At 41.4% G+C, this 21,944-nt stretch overlaps 1 protein-coding gene across 1 annotated transcript in view; it reads right to left on the bottom strand.

Annotated features, from left to right (window-relative positions):
* LOC131481038 (zinc finger protein 793-like) overlaps positions 1–21,944 on the bottom strand; it is a 390,937-nt gene that overhangs the window by 238,008 nt on the left and 130,985 nt on the right. The gene's annotated exons all lie outside the window — the stretch shown is intronic.

Consider the following 21,944-nt stretch of genomic DNA (forward strand, 5'->3'; position numbering starts at 1 on the left):
GTACAAAGTGCATCTTAATTATTTTAGCAACAAATACCCTCTCCTCTGAAATAAAATTATACCCCTCATGTTTATTATTTAACACTTGTTGAGACTTTCTAAGTATATTTCCACATCCATTGCCCTTTTGCAATGTTTTGTATTTACACTCTTGCTAATGGTTGTTTTTTTTTTCATTCTCTTTCCAAACTTCAACAGCCATAACAGGTGGTTAGTGTTTTGGTTGACATGCTTTTGTAGTTCCGATGTCTATGACTCTGCTAACGATTGACTTCAGAAAACTGATTTTTCAGTCAATGCTATGTGTTTGCTCATTTCTGTGAACATACTACTTATTGAAGCATGCATGGTTTCCACTGTGCTGAAAAGCTTTGTATATGAATTTTAACACATATGTAACATATTTCTGCTTTCCCATGTGAATTCAGATGTTTAATAAAACTTGACTGCTTACAACAGGTTTTCCACTCTTTACGTTCATGTGGTTCTAATCCTGTATGAATACTCCTATGTCAAATGAAACCTGTCTGGTAAGTAAAGGCTTGTAGATACACACTACATTCTTAAGGTTTCTCCCCTGTGTGGACCCTTTGATGTATGATCAGCTGTGACTTCTGAGAACAAGCTTTTCCACACTCACTACATTCATAAGGTTTTTCCCTAGTATGGATTCTCTGATGTCTAATGAGTTGTGCCATATTAGAAAAGCCTTTTCCACACTCACTACATCCATAAGGTTTTTCTCCAGTGTGGATTCTCTGATGTCTAATGAGGTGTGGCTTACAAGGAAAGCCTTTCCCACACTCACTACATTCATAAGGCTTTTCCCTAGAGTGGATTCTTTGATGTATGATAATGCTTGACTTATGAAGAAAAGCTTTTCCACATTCACTACATTCATAAGGTTTCTCTCCTGTGTGGATTCTCTGATGTGATCTAAAGTTTGACTTGTAACAGAAAGCTTTTCCACACTCACTACATTCAAAAGGTTTCTCCCCACTGTGGATTCTCTGATGTCTAAAGAGTTGCGGCTTATCGGGAAAGCCTTTGGCACACTCACTACATTCATAGGGTTTTTCCCTAGTGTGGATTCTCTGATGCGCAATGAGGTTTGACTTACGAATAAAATCTTTTCCACACTCACTACATTCATAAGGCTTTTCCCCAGTGTGGGTTCTCTTATGTATGATTATGCTTGACTTATAAAGAAAAGCTTTTCCACACTCATTGCACTCGTAACGTTTTTCCCCAGTGTGGATTCTCTGATGTGCAATGAGGTGTTGCTTGTAAGAAAAGCATTTCCCACACTCAATACATTCGAAAGGTTTTTCCCCAGTGTGCAATCTGTAATGTGCATTCATGTTTGACTTACGAGAAAAAACTTTTCCACACTTCTTACATTCATAAGGTTTCTCCCCTGTGTGGACCCTCTCATGTATGACCAGGCTTGACTTATGAGGAAACTCTTTTCCACACTCCCTACATTCATAAGATTTTTTCCTTGTGTGGAGTCTCTGTTGCCCAATAAGCGATAATTGCTGGTGAACGGCTTTTCTGTGCCCATTGCATTCATACGGATTCTCTGTACTTCGAAGGGTCTGATCTCTAATGAGTTCTGACTTCTGTTCCATGTTTTCTTTACACTCATTGGACACACACAAATTGTCTCCTGTGTCAGTTCTCTGTTTGGTGGTGAGGCAAGATTTATAGCGGCCAACATGAATTGCTTCTCCCACACTGACAGGTTGCTGATTACATGGGTCTTTGGGATCAACTTGCTCACACGTGAGCACTATCTTCTTCCCACTGAAAGTTTCCTCATTTCCACTGTGTTCATAGAACTGCTGACAAATGTGGATCTTGTCAAACTGACTGAGAATTTCCTCACTCTCGAGGTTGTTCTCAGGGACATAAGAGGCATGCTTCTTTTCAAATGATATTTCATCAGGCTTCCTGTGGGAAAAGCAAATTTGAAAGAAACTATGATATCATTTTCTCCCAACTGAAAAATGCACCAGATCTTTGAGCCCCTCATGGGGAGTAACTTTCCTCCTCACCTCTTCCAAGTTCAACTGGTCAATTAACAGTAAAAATTTAGTCTACAACTGCTTCTCATTATCTTTTTCTATACTATGTTACAGGAAAGTATCACCGAGTTTTGCTGGTAACATTTGGTTCAGTGAATAATATGGGACTTGAAGAAGAATTTCGGCTCTTATGCAAGAGCTATCAGGCTGCACTTAGCAAAGAGAAGACTCCACAAGGTTTGACTAAACCTGTGGAAATGACCCTTGGCACCTCATGCCTCTGCACAAAGAGGAATACAACCACACACTCACGTAATCCCCAGCCACTGCCTATCTTCACCTAAACATCCAGATGGATTGTACTTGGATAGGCTTCAGCACAGAGCATCATAAAGTGGAATTGGGGATGATTAGACCGAGCCACGCTGCAACACATGCTGGTGGAAAATGAGTACAGGCAAGTCACGGCAATCAGGGAGATGTTGATGTTGGACACATGATCTCTGGGTGCAGGAGATCCAATGGGACCGAGGTAGCCTTGTCTGGGCCCTTGGGCAATGAGTCCTGGGTCTGCGAGTCCTGGGAGTAGAGGGTGTGGCAGGCGCCAGGTCATCTGGCTTGGATACTTGACATGTCTGCATGGTGGTGCTAGCTCAGTGATTGCTGAGGGTGGTGCTCCACTGGGGCAGGATTGAGTGGTTCAAGGTCTTGGTGCACTTGCAAGAACTGGTACTTCTCGGCTGAAAAGGAGGATTGGACAACTGGCCCGGCTCCACCTGGAGATGGAAGCCCACTGAGGCATGGAAAGCACATCTGGACGCTCCAAGAGATACAAGGAAAGAAGAGATTGAATAACTATCCCAGCCAAATGATGACAACAAATATCTGGGAGAAAGGAGACACTAAGGTAAACCATGACAGCCAATGAACATTGAAAGTGTTCCCTCTTGCTTGTATTGGTGAGATGGACATCATTTCAGAACTATTGGAACCACCTGGACAGAAACCTTGGAGGGTGTGTGCCACATTGACAACCTGGTTTGGTATCAGGGGTCCAATACCCATTCTGAAGTACTAGGATGGTTAGGAGACCTGGTATAGCTTCTCTGAATATCATTTAACCCTGACGTAAAACAGGAAGGAAAAATAGAAAATTTGGAAATGATCACACCAATTTCTCCTTAATGATCTAATACACACACACATTCAGTGCAATTAAATCACACACACACACACATAATACACAGAAACCCAACTGATGAAAATAATGATTAGGTTGCACTCCCTCAATCTAACCCACCTCTTGATGTTGAAGGTGGATAGAGCCTAGGCCTGCCTCGTTCTGAAGGTATCTGCTCCCACTGTACTCACCAGAAAAGGCGGAGCCTCTTGAGTCCAGACAGGCCAAGGCCTAGCTCATCAAATAGTCATAGTGGCTGAACCTAGCGTTCCAAGCAGGGACTCCAATCTGGCTCGGGTCCTCCCAGGAACAACAAGTGCATGTGAGGATAGAGAAAGTATGTAGATTTCTACTAAATAGCTCACATTCAGGAGGCGGATACAGAAATTGGATCTCAAAGTCATTTCTTGAATTTATCTTTTTAGAGACAGAGAAGTTTTATTTGCAAAGTGATCATGTGAGCAGGGGAAGAGGAGGGAAGGGGAAAACATTTCTCAAGAGAAAAATAAGTGGTGGTGTGCTTCTTGAAATTGGAGACACCCAGTTAGCAACTTGAATGTTGTCAGAACCATTGGTTAATGAATCAGGATATATAACTGGAAAAAAAAAAACCCTTTCCTCTGTTTTCTCCCAATTCCTGTAAATCCCATCCTTCCAACCTATTCCACAATCTTATGATTCTATACTAAGTTAAAGAAAAGAATCACCAAGCTTTCCTGTAACATTTGTTTCAGTGCAAAATATGGGACTTAGAAAAGACTTTCGGCTCATAAAAAAGAGCTACGTGGCTGGAATTATGAGAGAAGACTCCACAAAGTTTTTACTAAACTTGTGGCTATGATCTTTGGCATCCCGTGCCTCTGCACAAACATGAACACACCCGCCCACAGACACGTAATCCCCAGTCACTGCCTGGCTCCAGCTAAGCCTCCCGACTGATTGTGCTTTGAGGACATAGGGGGTGGAGATAGGAAGTATAAAAATTTAGGATGTTAGAGGCTCTAACCACCAACTGCTTTTTCACTTTTGCAATCATGTCAATTTTCATTTTAGAAGCAAGTCTCTGGGTCTTTATATTTTGAAAACTGTTGGATTGACAGTCCCCAGAAAAGGCCAATTTTCTGCATAACTTGATACTAAGTGGATCCTGAATCCCAACTATTTCACATGGGACCTTAGTTCTGGCCTCCTTTTTTATGCTTCACGTTGTCTTTTCCACATTGTGGGAGGGATGAGAGTTCAACCAGTAAAAAATATTCACTTTGATTTGAGTTTTTATGCACCATCTCGTGCAGGTGTTCACATGAATCACCCCAAGGACAAAGAGAAGCAAACTTATTCACAATAGGCAATAATGTCTGCCATCTCACCCAGAAAAAAGGGTGAGTCTTGTAACTTCCTTCTCCCAATGTTGTCAACTAGGCAATCAGTTCAGGCTCATCAGGTTGGAAGCCACACACCCACTCCATCTAGGCTTTCTCTTCTGCCCACCTGTGACATTCACCTATCATCACCAGGAACTGAGAAGGGGTGGTATTGCATTTTTTTTGTAACCACTCCCCTCGCAAGCCCCTATAAAGGCCCATGATAGGGAGGGACTCGCTCTCTTGGTCACATGTTTTTGAAGAATCTAGATGTTTTTTGCTTTTGTGATTCTGCCTTAATTGCTTGTCTGGGAGCTGTGTGAACTTCTGGCCTGACAGTTCACTTGACATCCACCCAGCAGGACACCTGGCAGGTCATGTAGGTAGACCACTCCTCAGGAAGGAGGTCCCTGGTGTTTGATAAGAATCATTGCCCTATAGTGCATCGATTTGTACCATTTGAAAGTTGCTTGCTTGCAATCTACCATTACAAACCTGTCAACTTGCTCATTTGAAAGTTAGCTGCTAAAACTGACCAATCATGACTGTACGATTACATGGGATAGTCCTGGCAAGGGTTGGGGGCAGACCAGGCTGAATCACTACACATCATCCACTGGCAAATCCAAACACCAGAACAGAGGGTTTGTCAGGCCAGAATTGGTCACAACAAAAACCAGTACACATTATGGAATGCCATGGTGAGGTGACGCATGCTGGATGTGACCACAGCACCCAAGCAGCACACGTGAGAACCAAGAAGGGAGGGAGCGGAGCCAGCAGGGGAAACATGGGGGGCCGTGGTTCCCTTGCTGGATAGCTTCTCCCACTGGAGAGCATGAGGTGGGATGGAGGCAGATCAGACAAGGCAGGGCTACAGCACCTGTGAGCCTCACGTAGACTAGATCAGGGAAAAGCCAGGCTGGGGTGATTGTTCCATCTGCTGCAATATACAATTAGAGTGGGTGAGAGTTGTCTGGGCTTTGTATCAGTAGAAACTGACAGAAGCTGGCACTGGGTGCTAATTCTGTCAAGTCAAAACATGGAACCACCTGGAGAGTACATAATCTGCGAGTGGGAGTTGAAATAGTGGGATCCTATTTCTGGGTCACCACTTCAACAGGAAGGCACAGAAACCAGGACAGGGGCTGGGGTGGTTAGACAGAAAGGCACTCAACAACATCCATGAGGGCTGGATAGCTGAGCTGGTTAGATTGAACTAGGCTTTAACACGCAATGATATGTATGAGAACCGAGTGGCATGTGGGAAAGACTGGAATAGTCTACTACACATACTGGCAAACCAGGGTAGGGGGCAGACCTGGTGGGGATTATTGTGGGTCACTTTGACTAAGCTGCAGCTCCCACTGGTTTATGTGAGGGCTGAGTATGATGTGGACTGGATTCAGGCTGGACTGCAACATCCATTGGTTCCAGTGGAAGACAGGGATGGAAACAAAACCAACCCAGCTATTACAACCACAGGCTGATTGTGGTGATGGACTGTGCCGGGCACTGTACTTGCTAGTTCACACAAGAATCTAGTCTGGGAACACCTCAAAGTTTCTTTGGGAATCCCCCTAATCGAAATGCCAGACTCACAACCCTAACCATGAAAAGACTGATGACAGAACAAGTCAATCAACCACCTCAGCTATACGTTGCCAGTAAAAAACTGGGCACTGGAGCCTCTATGTTGGATTATGTCAACCAGTGCATTCTTCAATGACCTCATCGTGCTTGGAGTGGCGAGATTGGCAGCAATTCATTACTGGTGAAATACCAAAACCACTTGAGCAAGACCCTCCGAGCATGCCCCACATCATGGACCTGGGATGGCTGGGAGACTGGGTGGGTTTCTCCCTTAAAATCTCCTTTTACTTCAGATATATGAAGGAAACAACATGGAAATAATAGTCTTACCCATTTTCCTGTAACCCTTGAACTTCTTTACCCTAATTAACTATGTAAAGTTGTCAAAAACACAATAAAAACATGGATGACCACCTCTACATTTCATACATGAGTTCAGAAAAAGCCAGTTTTTCAACTTTGTCACTCATGTGGCTGCCTACCTCTGAGAGCTGAACAGCCATAGAATGGCCGGTGCAGATTTGAAGCTGTGTAATAGCAGCTATTTCCTTGCTGGTTGAGAGACAACCAATACAATGGAAGTGTCTTACCCACAGGTTCCTGTCCAGAAAAGGAATGCTCAGGGGATACTTAGAAATCTAAGACCCTTCTGAAAAATTTTGCTGTCTCCATTCAAGAGGAACACCATCTTCTGGCTCTCTCCTAAGAAATGCTATTTGATTCCCTCTGCTTTCTCTATTCACCCGGTCACTTTGCAAAAAAAGTTTCTGTCTGCAAATGAAAAAAAATAAAAGTAAAAAGAAAGAATGAAATTCTATTTCTCAAGTCTCATTTTTGTTCAATTTCCCTTTCATATTGTGCTGTAATTATGGCCAGAGCTAATGCTAAGCATCTTTGTGGCAATGCAGCTCTCTTTTCAGTTGTTCTGTAATTTTTGTGATTACAACTTGCCTGAAGACTATCTCTTTTTTTTTTCTTTTTTTTCATTTTATTTTTTTTATTTATTTTTAATTAATATTTAGCATTATGTGACAGTTTCATAGGCTTTGGGAATCCCCCTCCCCCTTTCCCTCCCCTCCCCCCTGGTGGATTCCTCCACCTTGATGCAGCATTACAGTTCAAATTCAATCAAGATTCTTTCCTTGCAAACATATATTAAGCATGGAGTCCAGCTACTTATTGTCCAGATGGGTTGAACAGTTTCTTGGGGAGACCATTTCTGGTCCAAAGTCAGAGCTGGTATAATATCATCACAGTCAATTAAGAGTCCCAATATAACATCAACAGCAATTTGCAATATTATGGAATTGACATAGTTTTGAGTAACCAGTGTGTTAAAAAAAAAAAAAAAAAAAACAACAACAACAAAAAAGATCAAAATAACAAAAAACAAGTCCTAACCACAACCTATGATTAGCTCATTGACATCTCAATTTTAGTTTATATACAGGACCGGACCAGCTGCTATATACCTTGAAAAGGCTATAGGGTACCATTCAGCTGTCTCATATCTATTTCATTTTAGTATTTAGCCATTTGTTGTGTTGAAGTATAATTTTGTTGATCTTGGCAGATTTTGGGATAATCCAGACTGGCTTGTAACTCTAACAAAATATTTGTCGACATTTAATGTGCAGAACATTTTTTTTTGGGGGGGGGGTGTGCAGGAAAATCCTCAACACCATGGTGAGGAGTGACTAATCTTTGTGTCCCACCCAGCAAGGCATGAGCCAATCCATGCCAGCTCTTTCCTGTTAGATTTCAAGCTCTACTTTCTGTTGTTTGTCTATTTATTTTAGGGTTTTTGTTTTTTTTTTTTAGTTTGTATGATTGTTTGCTGTGAGGGGTTTTCGAAGCGATCCCGATGGTCACTGCGAGGGAGGGCGGGGGTCCAGAGGTGGAGCCAGGCTCGGACCAGAGAAAGCTCTGCTCCCTGGTCCCGAAGGACATTAATTGTTCTTCTGTGTCTGCTGACCGCTCAGGGCTTCTGGTTGTCTTTCCGATGACGTTGGTTTCTGTGCGGTAGTGTTTGGACCTGAAGACTATCTCTTGACCTTTCTGATTAGCTCCAAGCAGCTCATTCTTTCCATGGGGATCTGAAATGAGGAAAAGAGTAACCACGTCTATGAATCACATCTAATTGTTTCTATTCAAATGCTCCAGTGAAGCCAATGAGATTTGTTGCCATTCTAGTTATAAGACATTTTAATATTAGTAAAATGTGGATATTTATGAACATTTTTAAATAGCATTACATCTCATCTATTAATGTCTTAATATAATCTCTATTTTTTAAAATAAAAATTTCAGTTACATGAGATTGCATATGTAACTTAAAGTGCGATATGACAGAAAATATGGTATAAAAATTCAAAATAAGGCTTGGGGTATCTTACATCCTATCTTAGCACTAATTCGTCTTTTGCTGGCACCTGCTTCAAACACAACTTCCTGAAAATGTATCTTGGGAGGTGGCAGATGGGATTCAAGTGTTCGGGATTATGAAAAGACCCATATATAGTTCAGATTTATGGTGACAGACTGGCAAATTGCTAGAATAAACCTATATATGGAGACTATAGAATGCTTATGTCTCACCGGCTGTCCTGGAAGAATGTTAAATGAAAAATCAAACATAGGGCCCAGCGGCGTGGCCTAGCGGCTAAAGTCCTCGCCTTGAAAGCCCCGGGATCCCATATGGGCGCCGGTTCTAATCCCGGCAGCCCCACTTCCCATCCAGCTCCCTGCCTGTGGCCTGGGAAAGCAGTCAAGGACAGCCCAATGCTTTGGGACCCTGCACCCGCATGGGAGACCTGGAAGAGGTTCCTGGTTCCCAGCTTCGGATTGGTGCACACCGGCCCGTTGCAGCTCACTTGGGGAGTGAATCATCGGATGGAAGACCTTCCTCTCTGTATATCTGACTTTGTAACACAAATAAATCTTTAAACAAAAAACAGATTTTAAAAAAAATCAAACATAGGGCCTGGCCACGTGGCCTAGTGGCTAAAGTCCTCGCCTTGAAAGCCCTGGGATCCCATGGGTGCCGGTTCTAATCCCAGCAGTCCCACTTCCCATCCAGCTCCGTGCTTGTGGCCTGGGAAAGCAGTTGAGGATGGCCCAGTGCTTTGGGACCCTACACCTGCATGGCAGACCTGGAAGAGTTCCTGGTTCCTGGTCTTGGATTGGCACAGCACCAGAATTTGCGCTGGATGGGAAGTAGTGCTGCCAGGATTAGAACTGGTGCCCATATGAGATCCTGGTGCGTTCAACACGAGGACTTTAGCTGTTAGGCCACACCGCCAGGCCCTGCATTTAGGATATTTCACTTGACATCATGCACTCTAGTTACACTCATTTTAATACAATACACAGAATTTTGTTTTCACAGCGGAAAAGCAGGTTGCTGTACACATATACTATGTTTTCCTTATTCAATTATTCAATTAATTCCACATCTAGTGTATTATGAATAGTGTTGCTATAAAAAAGATGGTATCTCTTTCATACAATGTGTTCATAACTCAAAAAATACAACTAGTAGTGAGATTGAAAACTTACAGCAACCTTATTGAAATTTAATCTTTTTTATTTAAGCTTTTTTTTTTTTTTAAAGATTTATACATTTTATTACAGCCAGATGCACACAGAGCAGGAGAGACAGAGAGGAAGATCTTCCGTCCGATGATTCACTCCCCAAGTGAGCCGCAATGGGCCAATGCATGCTGATCCGAAGCAGGGAACTTGGAACCTCTTCCGGGTCTCCCATGCAGGTGCAGTGTCCCAATGCACTGGGCCGTCCTCAACTGCTTTCCCAGGCCACAAGCAGGGAGCTGGATGGGAAGTGGGGCTGCCGGGATTAGAACCAGCGCTCATATGGGATTCCAGGGCTTTCAAGGCGAGGACTTTAGCCGTTAGGCCACGCCGATGGGCCCTAAGCTTTTTTTTTTTAAAGGTCTATTTATTTTTATTGCCAAGTCAGATACACAAAGAGTGACAGACAGGAAGGTCTTCCATCTAATGATTCACTGCCCAAGTGGCCTCAATGGCTAGCGCTGTGCTGATCCAAAGCCTGGAACAACGAGCTCTTCCAGGTCTCCCATGCAGGTGTAGCGTCCCAAGGCTTTGGGCCAACCTAGACTACTTTTCCAGGCCACAGGCAGAGAGGTGGATGGGAAGCAAGGCTGCTGGGCTTAGAACAGGTGCACATACGGGGTCCTGGCACATTCAAGGCAAGGAATTTACTTGCTAGTTCACTCTTCTGAGCCCAACAATCTTATTTTTAAACCTTTAAGAAATTTTATACTATTTTTCTCGTGTTGACTTAATCTATAACTCCATCAGCAATGTATAAAAGTTCCCATTTTTTACTTCCTCACCTGTATTTATTACCAATTTCTTCCAAATAATAGTCATTCTGACAGGGTTGAGATATCTCATTGTGATTTTGATCTCCCAAATGGCTATATTTTGAGAATTATCTGCTGAGGTAATTTGATCATCTCTTGACCAGAGAATGTATATGTTGTTAATGTCACAAGGAGCTTGAAACATAAAAGTTGCCAATTTGAACAACACATGGAACTTCCTGTGTCCTGATATTTGACAAATTATTAAGAGTGATATAGAGGGCCAGGCGTGGTGGCCTAGCCACCTTGCCTTGAACCTTCTGGGGTTCCATATGCTGCCAGTTCTAATCCTCGCAGCTCCACTTCTCCCTTCTAGCTCCCTGCTTGTGGTCTGAAAAAGCAGTCAAGGATGGCCCAAAGCTTGGGAAACCAGCACCCATGTGGGAGACTCAGAAAGAAGTTCCTGGCTCCTGGCTTCAGATCGGTGCAGCTCCAGCAGTTGTGGTCACATGGGGAATGAATAATCACATGGAAGATCTTCCTGTCTGTCTCTTCTCCTCTCTGTATATCTGACATTGCAATAAAAATAAATCTTTAAAAAAGAGTGATACAGAAACCCTAATAATCCAAAAAGCTCATAATACACAAGTACAATCTCTTTAGAAAAAAACAAAAAACAAAATCCTATTATTTCCTAATGGAACACGACTTCCGTTTAGATTTGTAATTTTTTGTTTCCCCATTTTAAAATCATTTATTTATTTGAAAACCAGATATAAAGAAATTGAAAAAGGAGCATGGCACAATAGCCAAGCGGTGAAAGCCCTCACATTGCATGCACCGGGATGCCATGTAGGTGGCCAGTATGTGTCCTGGCTAATCCACTTCCTAGCCAGCACTCTTCCTGTGGTGTGGAAATGTGGTAAAGGACAGCCAAAAGCCCTGGGAACCTGAACCTGTGTGGTGGGTCCCGAAGAACCTCCAGCCTCTCATCAGCCCAGCTCCTCCCATTGCAACTCTTTCAGAGTGAGAGCAGATGGAGAATCTTTGTATCCCCTTCTTTCTGTATATCTGCTTTTCCAAGACAAATATATTTTTACATATATACGTATACATATATATATACACACAAATAAATATACACATATATGTGAATTTTCTTTGTTTATTGTGGATGAAGTTTACATAAATGATTAGGGTGGGAAGGCTCAAGGATTAGGGAAAAGTTGATGGGATCACTGTTTCCATATTTTCTATTTCTTCTTCCTATGGAACTGATTCATATTCTGATGAATTTTTTTTGTTTATTGTGGATGAAGTTTATATACATGATCAGGCTGGGATGGCTCAAGGCTTAGGGAAAAGTTGATGTGCTCACTGTTTCCAAATTTTCTATTTCTTCTTCCTATGGAACTGTTTCATATCCTGGTTGGTCATTTCCCATCCTCCTCCCTGCTTGTGGCCTCAGAAAGCAGTAGAAGGAGGCCCAAAGCCATGGGACCCTGCACCTGGGTGGGAAACCTGGAAGAATTTCCTGGCTTCAGATCAACTCAGCTCTAGCAGCTCCAGCCATTGTAGCCACTTTGGAATTATACCAGTGGTTGGAAGATCTGTCTCTCTTTCTCTCTGTAAATCTGACTTTCCAATCAAAATAAAAAAATATATTTCACAAATTGTACCAAAACAATGGCATTACAGGTTGATTTGTAGTAATCAAAATTTCACTACTCTTCACATACTACAGCACATTCAGTGTGGAATGCTTTTAAGAATTATTACACCACAGTAAACATAGTTGTGACACTGAAAATGTTACTAAGTTCAACGTATAGTAGAGTTACAGGACAATCTTCATTTAATTTGTTCATCAGTCACAAATTTAATAAGAATGTATTACAGTATAAGTATGATTGTCAACTCAAATGCTACCTGGTGAGCACGACTAGCAGCCCCCATGTCTAGGACCTGAGGCATGGCTTATAGCCATGTTTGCAGTGCTTGATCTGTGACTTGATTGGAGGTTCTAAAGGGATAGACATGCCTTCTAGTCAATTACAGTGTCATTGTTGTGTGGGAGGGCTGTCCGGGACTGCCATTCTGCTGTCTCCTTTCCTAGTGAATGAGTTGTGATCACATTATAGTAAGTGGACATGATCCCTCAGACTGTCCCCAGGCGTTCTAACAGCCCAAGAACACTGACACCACATCCCCTGGTGGTCTCAGGCATGTTGGCAGGAAAATCCCGAAAGTCAAAAGCAATAAAAACAGATACCAAAGTGGACAAAGAACTAAATATATTTCTTTTTTTTTCATGAACATTTTTTTAATTTATTTTTAATTAATATTTAGCATTATGTGACAGTTTCATAGGCTTTGGGAATCCCCCTCCCCCTTTCCCTCCCCTCCCCCCTGGTGGATTCCTCCACCGTGATGCAGCATTACAGTTCAAATTCAATCAAGTTTTTTTCCTTGCAAACATATATTAAGCATGGAGTCCAGCTACTTATTGTCCAGATGGGTTGAACAGTTTCTTGGGGAGACCATTTCTGGTCCAAAGTCAGAGCTGGTATAATATCATCACAGTCAATTAAGAGTCCCAATATAACATCAACAGCAATTTGCAATATCATGGAATTGACATGGTTTTGAGTAACCAGTATGTTAAAAACAACAACAACAACAACAACAAAAAAAAAAAAAAACAAAGAACAAAATAACAAAAAACAAGTCCTAACCACAACCTATGATTAGCTCATTGACATCTCAATTTTAGTTTATATACAGGACCGGACCAGCTGCTATATACCTTGAAAAGGCTATAGGGTACCATTCAGCTGTCTCATGTCTATTTCATTTTAGTATTTAGCCATTTGTTGTGTTGAAGTATAATTTTGTTGATCTTGGCAGATTTTGGGATAATCTAGACTGGCTTGTAACTCTAACAAGATATTTGTCGACATTTAAGGTGCAGAACATTTTTTTTTGGGGGGGGGGTGTGCAGGAAAATCCTCAACACCATGGTGAGGAGTGACTAATCTTTGTGTCCCACCCAGCAAGGCATGAGCCAATCCATGCCAGCTCTTTCCTGTCAGATTCCAAGCTCTACTTTCTGTTGTTTGTCTATTTATTTTAAGGTTTTTGTTTTTTTTTTTTTAGTTTGTATGATTGTTTGTTTGCTGTGAGGGGTTTTCGAAGCGATCCCGATGGTCACTGCGAGGGAGGGCGGGGGTCCAAAGGTGGAGCCAGGCTCGGACCAGAGAAAGCTCTCCTCCCTGGTCCCGAAGGACATTAATTGTTCTTCTGTGTCTGCTGACCGCTCAGGGCTTCTGGTTGTCTTTCCGATGACGTTGGTTTCTGCACGGTAGTGTTTGGACTTCTTCCATCCCCTGGGAAAGCTCCGGTTGGGGGTGGATGACCTCAGAGTACTCAGCCTCCGAGGGCATCCAATTCCCTGTGGCCTCCTTGGCAGTTGGGGTATAGTCCTTGTTGCTCGTATTAGCAGTTTGTGTTGAAGATCTGGGAGTCTTCATGGTTGGGATCCAAGCTTCCTCCTTACCACCTGCTCCACTCTGGAGTGCCCCCCTGCTCCACGCACATGACCTCCTGTTAAGAGGTTGTCAGGGTCGCACCCGATTCCCCCCTCATGCATTGGTATAGTAGTTTTATTGTTGTTTAGTGCCGCTTTGAGTCTGTTGTCTATGAATTACCAGATTTGACCTTGATAAGCTATATTGTATTTTTTTTTTCTCTCACTCTTTTTATGGTCTTGAAAGATTTCCCTGCACTCCCTCCCCATTACCGGTTAACATAGCGTATTGAGGGTATAGTAGGTTTTACAGTTTTTTGATGTAGATCTTAAATATTCTGACATTAATTGTTGGTTTATAGATTATATCGCGTTATCTTATTGCATTGGATACAGGTTGTTAGAGATTACATTAATATTACAATATACAGGTACTATCTTTCAAGTTGTCATCTTTTCATCTCAGATTAAGGCGAACATGTGGTATTTAACCTTTTGGGATTGGTTCATTTCTCTTAGCATGATGGATTCCAGTTGGGCCCATTTGTCCACAAAGAACTGCATTTCGTTTTTTTTTAATAGCTGAGTAGTATTCCATAGAGTAGATGAACCATAGCTTTCTTATCCAGTCTTCTATTGATGGGCATTTTGGCTGCTTCCAGGTTTTTGCGATTGTAGATAGTGCTGCTATGAACATAGGCGTGCATGTTGGTTTCTTGTGTAGGAGCTGTTTTGGATATATCCCTAGAGGTGCTATTGCTGGATCATATGGTATGCTGATTTTCAGTTGTTTGAGTATTCGCCAAACTGATTCCCATAGAGGCTGTACAAGTCTGCAGTCTCACCAGCAGTGGAGAAGGGTTCCCTTTTCCCCACATCCTCGCCAGCAAGTGTTGGTGGTATTATGTATGTGTGCCATCCTTACTGGAGTTAGGTGGTACCTCATTGTTGTCTTCATTTGGATTTCCCTTATTGCCAAGGAACTTGAGCATTTTTTCATATGCTTGTTTGCCATTTGTGTTTGTTCTTTTGTGAAATGTCTGCCCATTTCCCGTGCCCATTTCTTGAGCAGTTTGTTTGTTCTGGTGTTTTGGTTTCTCTGTAGCTCTTTGTATATTCTGGACATCAGCCCTCTATCTCCTATGTAGTGTGCAAAGATCTTCTCCCATTCTGTAGGTTGTGTTTTTACTTTGTTGATTGTTTCTCTAGCTATACAGAAGCTTCTTAGTTTGATGAGGTCCCAATTGTTTATTTTGGTCTCAATTTCTACTGCTTTTGGAGTCTTTTTTAGGAAGTGAGGACCTACTCCTAAGTGTTGCAGTGTGTTTCCAACATTTTCTTCCAAAAGTTTGAAGGTTTCTGGATGTAGGTTTAGGTCTTTTATCCATTTAGATTCGATCTTGGTGTATGGTGAGAGATGTGGGTCTATCTTTTTGTTTCTGCAGGCTATCAACCAGTTGTCCCAACAGCATTTATTGAATAGACCTTTCCATTTGCTTGGGTTGTTGTCTGTCTTTTTGTCAAAGATTAATTGACTGTATCTGTGTGGGTTTCCATCTGTTGTTTCTATTCTGCTCCACTGATCTTCCTCTCTATCTTTGTGCCAGTACCAGGCTGTTTTGATGACCACTGCCCTATAGTATGTCCATAGATCCGGTACTGTGATTCCCCCTGTTAAGTGCCTGTTCTTCAGAGTGGTTCTGGCTATTCGTGGTTTTTTGTGTTTCCAGATGAATCTGTGTATCATTTTTTCCAGTTCGATGAAGAATGCTGTGGGTAATTTGATTGGGATTGCATTGAATGTATCTATTGCTTTTGGTAGTATAGACATTTTAATGATATTAATTTTGCCTATCCAGGAGCATGGGATGTTGTTCCATCTTTTGAGGTCTTGTTCTATTTGTTTTTTGAGTGTTTTGTAATTTTCTTCATAAAGGTCATCTACGCTTTTGGTTAAATTTATTCCCAGATATTTCATGCTTTTCTCTGTTATTTTGAATGGTAGCTTGTTGGTTAGATCTTCTTCCATCTTGTGGCCATTTGCATACACCATGGCTATTGATTTTTGTTCATTAATTTTGTATCCTGCCACTCTGCCAAATTCTCGTATGAGTTCTAGGAGTCTTTGTATTGAGTTTTTTGGTTCTTCTATGTAGAGAATCATGTCGTCTGCGAATAGTGAAAGCTTGACTTCTTCATTTCCAATTTGGATTCCTTTGATTTCTTTGTCTTGTCTTATGGCTTCTGCAAGTACCTCTAGGACTATGTTGAATAGCAGTGGTGATAGTGGGCAGCCTTGTCTTGTTCCAGATCTCAGTGGGAAGGGATGCAGTTTTTCTCCATTTAGTATGATGCTGGCATTGTGTTTTTCATATATTGCTTTGATTATGTTGTGGATTGTTCCTTCTATCCCCACCCTGGTTAGGGTTTTTAACATGAAGTGGTGTTGAATTTTGTCGAAGGCTTTTTCTGCATCTATTGATACTATTATATGGTTTTTGTTTTTCAGTTTTTGGATGTGATGTATCACATTTATGGATTTCCTTATGTTGAACCATCCCTGCATTCCCTGGATGAAACCTACTTGGTCTGGATGGATGATCTGTCTGATGTTTTTTTGTATTCTATTGGCTAGGATTTTGTTGAGAATCTTAGCGTCAACGTTCATCAGGGAGATCGGTCTGTAATTTTCCTTCTCTGTTAATTCTCTATTCGGTTTGGGGATTAAGGTGATATTGGCTTCATAGAATGAGTTTGGAAGAACTGCTTCCTTTTCTATTGTTTTGAAGAGCTTGTAAAGGATTGGGGTTAGCTCTGGTTGGAATGTTTTGTAGAATTCTATGGTAAAACCATCTGGGCCTGGGCTTTTCTTTGTTGGGAGCTCTTTAATCACTGATTCTATTTCTGATTCGGTAATGGGTTTATTCAGGTCTTCTGTTGCTTCTGGGGTGAGTTTTGGTAAGTGGTGGGATTCTAAGAATCTTTCCATTTCCAAGTGGTTATCGGATTTGTTGGCGTATAGTTCCTTGTAATAATTTCTAATTATTTCCTTAATGGTAGTAGTGTCTGTTGTTATGTTGCCTTTTTCATCTTTGATGCTGCTAATTCTTGCTTTGTCTTGTTTTTTCTTTGTCAGTCGGGCCAGTGGGGTATCTATTTTGTTTATCCTCTCAAAGAACCAGCTTTTTGATTCATTTATTTTCTGAATTGTTTTTTTTAATTTCTTTCTGATTTAGTAAAGAAGTAAATATATTTCTACAAAGAAGATAACCAAAAGGCCAATTAATTAGCACAAAAAGATTTTCAGCATGATTGATCATTAAGTGAATGAAAATGGCAACCACTATGATATACCACTTTATATCCATTGCAATGTCCTTCATTAAAACAATCCAGGCAAGCTCAAGCTGCCTTCCAGCAGCCAGGCCATGATCTGTCCTTCCCCCAACCATTCTGGGGGTAGATTCTCTCCTACACCCCACCATCTCCCAGACACAGGAAGAAGAACATTTGGAAACAATGGTCTCATCCACTTCCACCTAATTCTCCATCCTTCCTAGCTTAATCAGTATCCACATGTGCATGCATGCTCCCTTCTCAATTGTGTAAACATCATCAAAATGAAATTTTAAAAAGAGCCATAAGAAATAAATTACTGTGATTCAAGACACACATTCTGTAGTATATATTTATGGCAATCAAAGCACACTCTTATTTGTAACTATACTTCCTATTGCTAATGAGAAAGAACCGCCCATCATCAGAGAAATATAGAAATTAAAAGTTTTCAGTTTACATGGTCAACACCTGAACTATAACAACAAAAATATGAAATAAGCATCCTAAGTACTGATCTCCAAGTCTCACAAAAATAAGAAGCCAAGTCTAGGAGTACAATAATGAAATTCAAAATAACGATTAATGAAGAAATAAAAACTATATTCAGCAACTGAAGATAAAGGAAGCATTCATTGTTCTTAAAAGGAGAACAAAATCAGTAAAACTTTTGCTAGATGAAGCAAAAAGCAGGCTCAAGTACACAACATCAAAGAGAGGAGAGACATATTACAATTGATATCTCAGAAATACAATGGATCAGGGCTGTCTGGACAAAGTGCGTTCTGCCACTGCTTGGGATATATTCTTCCCATGTAGATCCCACCTGGCTGGTGCATTTTTTTCTCTCTATTTTTTAAAATAAACATGTATCTGATACTTTTTTAAGAAATGAGAGACAGATATGATGATCATGCATTTGCATATTCACACCCCAAGTGGCCACAATTGCCCAAGCTGAGCCAAATTGAAGCCAGGAGCCTGGAGCTTCTTCCGGGTCTCTCACAGATGCAGTGTCCCATGGCTTTGGGCCATCCACCACTGATTTCCCATGCCACAATCAGGGAGCTGGATGAGAAGTGTGGCCATCAGGATTATAACCAGCACCCATATGGAATCCCAGCATGTGCAAGGCAAGGACATTACCCACTAAGTTATCGTGCCAGGCCCAGCTGCTTTATTTCTGATCCAGCTACCCCTTCTAGTGCATGTGGGAATGCAGAGGATGCTGCAAGTGCTTGATTCCCTGTACTGATCTGGGAGAACTGGGAAGAAGCTTCAATCTGGTCCTGCTTTAATCACTGTGGTCACTTGGAGAGGGATAAAACAGAAGGAAGATCTCTCTAACTCTCCCTCTTTCTCTATAGTTCTGCCTTGTATATCGGTAAATTTATTTTTAAACAATTTTTTTAAAGTGCAAAGTCAGATATACAGAGAGGAGAAGAGATATACAGGAAGATCTTCCGTCCGATGATTCACTCCCCAAGTGGTCACAATGGCTCATGCTGCACCAATCTGAAGCCAGGAGTCAGGAATCTCCTCCAGGTCTCCCATATGGGTGCAGGGTCCCAAGGCTTTGGGTTTTCCTCGACTGCATTCTCAGGCCACAAGCAGGGAGCTGGATGCGTTGTGGCTTTGACGAGATTAGAACCGGAGACCTATGCGATCCCGGCATGTTCAAGAGTAGGTCACCACGCCAGGCCTGATAAAATAAATCTTTACTGGAAAAATGTATGTGCAATGGATCGCTAGGGACTATGAACAGTAGTTATAAACAAATAAATCATGAGAAAGGCTTAATTTCTGGATACTTAGCATTAGGCTACAAACTGAATAAAAAGATACCAAAAAACTTGAGAAAACTGGCAGTTAATAATGAAGCAGGAATAAAATTTCTTCAAACCAAAGGTCAACACTAGGTGTCTTCACTACTAAATTCTACCAAATTAACACCAAATTTTCTAGAGTTACTATAAAAAATTAAAATGAAGAAAACAATTCTGTAATTATGCTGAGTCTAGCAATACTTGGATTCCTAAACTAGATTGAATCAGCAGTAGGAAGATCTTCAACTATGTCTGACTGTTTAAAATAGGGGAAAAAAAAGATGGAATTGCTCAGTAAAAGTACAAGCTCCATTGCTGTACAATTAGTTCTCTATATATTTACTTTAAGCTTCTTCTGAAATAATTGCTCATAGTCCAGAAATCTAGTTTAAAATCATTAAAAAATCAAAGACCAATACACATGATAAAATAGATGTCAAATTCTTATCATAGAGCCCAGTGCAGTGGCCTTGTTGCTAAAGTCCTTGTATTGCATGCACCAGGATCCCATATGGTCACCGGTTATAATCCAGCAGCCCAGGCTTCCCCACTTGGGGAGGAAATCATGAGACCTAAGATTTTCCTCTAAGTCTCTCCTCCACTCTATATATCTGATTCTGCAATAAATAAAATCTTTAATAAAAACATTCCTATAACAAAAGTGAAATAAAAGAAACATCACATCAATAAGCTCACATGTACTAACCAAGGTGCACCTAGCTAGAGAATGTAGAAAATGGGCCAATAAATGAAAATCAAAACCAAATATTTCAGATAAACAGGATGAAGGACAAGCATCATTAAAAGTATCTTATAGAAAGCACTCAATGAATTTCTACATTTATTTTGCAATAACTTATATATGTAAGTTGAGGAAATCTACAAAAATATAAATATATCCAAATATACCTCAGTTGAGGTACACAGAAATAGGCCTCAATAAAATATTATCTACAGGTAACAAACCTATAGCCATTACACAACTGAATGCCAAAAAACCAAAAGCATTTCCTCTAAGATACGTAACCAAATTAGAATGACTACTTTTTATTGTTACATAATTTAATATTCACACAAAAGTAGACAAGGTAAGGAAATAAAAGGCACAGAAATAAAAATAGATTAAATTAGTATACTAAAAAAGATACTAAATTAATTTTGATTGTAGATTTCATTTGTTCCCCCAATGTTATTAATAGTGAAACCTAATGAATGCCAAGAGACTGCATTCAGTCATTAAAAACAACAAATTCTTATTTGTTACAAAATAGATGAACATGGGATGTAGTGAAATAAAATAAGGCAAATGTAGAAAAACTAACATGTTATCATTTATAAATGTTAAAACATAGCTGCAAACTTAGAATTGCGATTGCTGTGGGTTGGTCAGAGTGAAGACCAGGGCTAGGAAGGAGGTAGAAAGGCAGTAAAGAGAGACAGAAGGAACAAGATCCAGTGTTCCTTCCCAGTGTGTGGTGACTACAGTTCACAATGATAAGGCAACTGGAACGGAGGACCCTGTGTGCTGTAACACACACACACACACACACACACACACACAACACGGAAAGCCTGGGTACCTGGTTTACTCAGCTGATGCTGTGCATATACTTAAATAAAACACTGTGCCCTATGATATTATTCAAATACATAAGATCACAATTCACTGCATTTTTTTTTTTTTTAGAAATCAGAATCATCCCTTTACATTAAAATCTATTTAGAAGATATTAAACACCCCAGCTCTAGGCAGCTGCCTAGTTTGCACTGTACCTAGGTAAGGGTTACACAGGTGGGAGAAAATCAGCTAGGAGCTAGTAGCATCCTGGCCCTGGTTAATGCCAAATATGTGTTAACTATATCAGTGTGTCATCATAGCTGCATATTCTTTTTCTTCTTTTTTTTTTTTTTTTTTTAAGATATGTAGTGGAGACCTCAAGGCTGTGTTAATGGAGCTGCCTGCAGCATGGCGGCTGCCGGGGGCACCTGAGTCAGCTCAGACTCAATACTTAGAGCACTAGCAACAGCCATTGATGCCAAGTGCTGAGTGAATACTGGGATTGTGGGTAGCCAAAGCACCAACTGGTGCCAGGCTTCACCTGCTAGCTTCATCCAAGGGCAAGCTTTAGAGTCATGGAGTGTGGAATCGTTACCCAGGGACATTCATGGATAAGGCACTGTACATGTAGGTAATGAATGAATCCTGAAGGACACACAGTGACAGGGCCACTGCACTTGCAGGAAAATGAGGAGCCTGAGACATGGTGGTTTGGAGGGGAGAGAACAGAAGCACTAGTCCATGCAAAAGTTAGGGCTGGGGATCTGTCTGACAGGGCTACATCCCACTGCCTGACTGAATGTTGGAACAGGGATGGGTCATATTAGGCAGGGCCATGACATCAGCATGTGAGAGAACCAGGTCCAGGGGAAGATTCTGTGGGGAATATGTGGGCCTAAACCTGTGGAAATACAAGTCCCACTGGTTAGATCAAGAGCTGGGAGGGTGATGGGTTGAGCTAGGTGTGATCATAGAACCTGTCAACACTCATAGGTACAGACACCAAGAATCCAGGCAGGTCCAGGCTGCAGCACCAGCATATGCATCCTAAAAGAGGGTGTGCAGGCCAGGCAGCAACATTCATAAGGCCAAGATGGAGGGGCAGGCTATGCCGGGCAAGGCCCTAGCACCCACTGACATGAGTGAGATCCGGGTCTGGGAGTAGGCAGAGTGAGAGAACTTAGGAAA

This window comes from Ochotona princeps, chromosome 8 (genome assembly GCF_030435755.1).
Source record: "Ochotona princeps isolate mOchPri1 chromosome 8, mOchPri1.hap1, whole genome shotgun sequence".
NCBI classification, from domain to species: domain Eukaryota; kingdom Metazoa; phylum Chordata; class Mammalia; order Lagomorpha; family Ochotonidae; genus Ochotona; species Ochotona princeps.